Below are 2,562 nucleotides of genomic sequence, written 5' to 3' on the forward strand. Positions count from 1 at the left end.
TTTAAAAACAACCAAACCGTAAAAGCATGTACGTTGCTTTTGTCATTTTTTTTTTAAACCAAACCGTAAAAACAAGTACGGTTGCTTTTGTCAAATTTTTTTTTTTAAACCAAACCCTAAAATCAAGTACGGTTGCTTTTGTCATTTTTTTTTTAAATAAAACTTTGTAAGTTTTGCCCTTTAGTAATAATATATTACTTTTCTTGTTTCTTCAAAACAAAACGACTCGAGGAGAAAAAATTGATGTTTATTACTGGTGGTACAGCCGATTGATTTTTCATGAACGAGGCTCTGATACCATTGATAGAAAACAGATACGGAACGATTTATGAAGATCGATAAGCATGCACGACAAACACTATAAAATACACGTTTTAGGCATACCTGAATCCATGGTTGAAGAATAATAACTCCTCAACGTCTTCTTGTATGCTCCTTGTACAACACGATCAATATTGGTCTGGTCTACACTCTTTCCCTTATGCTTTTGATTGTTAGCTTCACTTAATGGGTCAGTGATAACTATATATAGGGGTGAGGGTAGGGACCAACTCTGCAATAAAATTAAGGTTTCCTCCCCATTAAGAAAACAATACCTTAGGTCCACACATATTAATAAATATTTCATACCATTAAGGTGCGCTAATAGAATCCAATATCTCCATAGAGATCATTTACCAATAATATTGGATTATTTTTGCTTACTCCAACTTTAGTCAACACCACTAAACCGGTTTTTGAAACAAATCTTTGACTATGCTAGCCCACCTAATAGGAAATCTTACATTCTATTGTTACCGTTGGAGAGTATCGGAAACTCAGTCAATCAAGAATCGCCGTCCCCTAATTTCTCTCCACATATCTTCTTATAAGGGATATAACTTAAAGTAACGTTAGGATGAGGCCAATGTGGAAATATCACTAACATTTGAGTACTTTCATAGTACCCCTGCCCCTTTTTTCCATCCTGGTAACTTTTTTAACTTATGGATATCCTTGATATCATTTCGAAAGATCCCTGATAGGAACAATTGTGGGTGGGTTATCCTTTTCCTGTTTAATTAATATGAAGTACCTATATAGAGGTTCCATGCAATGGAAAAATTATTAGTATATTTAAGAGTGAAGGGCTTAATTAAATCTCAAGGAGGTTCCTCACTCAGCTCTTAAGAATCTAATCTGTTTGAGATACCTGGGGTTGAGGGTAATTGGATTACAGAGCTTCCAGCTGCTTCCTTGTTGCAGCTAAATGGCCTATGCACCTTAGATGTAAACGCGATTCAAACTTAAGAGATTGTCCCATTGCGTGTCCCAACTTTTTCATATGTGCCATTTATCTTTGTAAGTCCTATAGAAGAGAATTCGTGAAGATGCCACTAGGAATGGAGACTGTTATAAATAGCTTCCCATCCCCCCCCCCCCCCCTCTCTCTCTCTCTCTCTCTCTCTCTCTCTCTCATTCTTGTGGGATAACCTCTTACCAGATGATCCTCTTTCAATTCTTCAACATCTACCTTACCTCATGGTCCTCAGCCTAAGTAAGTTGTTATATTGGTGGTTTTCCCAAGCTAAAGAGATTGTCCATCTCCCACCTGGAAAATCTAGAATCTGAATAATTTTTTCTGCACATGGGTTTCAAGCAGGAATGGTAGGAATCAGGATTGAGTTGATTCTGTCTTAAAAGTAAGGTACACAGACCAAAGCCTGCTTGCCAAAATACACAAGAAATCATGAGGTACTGATCATTGCTTCTGATTTTTGGAATCAGATGATTGATAGTTATGTAATTGGATATACATTAGTAGACTGAACTTATGGCCATTGCTGCTCAATCTATTTCACTTCTGAAACATTACTTCTCAAGATCGATAAATCTGGGGACATTAATTTAGTTTGTAGTTTTAAATTTCCAGTTTAATACTTCGGAAGAGTGGATAATGGCACTCAAGATATTTGCTATTAACTTTTTCTAATTATTGTAATCATAATTAATTTTTATATGCAAGTGAACCTGTTAAAAGTTTAATCTTGATTTTGTAGGAAAATACTATTTTGTTGATTCTGAACACACACACATGCCTGGATATATGGCTTCTTCCAAGAATATTTGATATCATCAACATGATTTTAAGTGTAGACGACCAGAAGGTGTAGAGAAGCTATTAATTCAATTACACACCTGTCTTTAAGAATCACTATTGAGCGGTCATTTGTCGTTCTTGAAGAAGTGTTCTCCATTTTGAAGATCATGCCTTCATATGATTTCAAGGCAAAAGTTTAGATTGTGCTTACCTATGTGACCATACACAACTTTATTAAAAAGCAAACAATATCAGATTGGATGTAGAGATGAGAGTGTTCAATGATAAATATCAAGATGATGATAGAGATACTGACAATGACGTTGTCATGAATTTTACAAAAATATGGTAGGTGGTAAGCAGCATCGACGATGGAAGCATAACGAAAACAAATTGCAAATCAAATTAGAGCAGTTTATCAATATTGATGACGAAAAAGAGTGTCTATAATGTTTTTTTTTTTTTTTTTTTTTTTTTTTTTA

Source organism: Macadamia integrifolia, chromosome 8, assembly GCF_013358625.1.
Source record: "Macadamia integrifolia cultivar HAES 741 chromosome 8, SCU_Mint_v3, whole genome shotgun sequence".
NCBI classification, from domain to species: domain Eukaryota; kingdom Viridiplantae; phylum Streptophyta; class Magnoliopsida; order Proteales; family Proteaceae; genus Macadamia; species Macadamia integrifolia.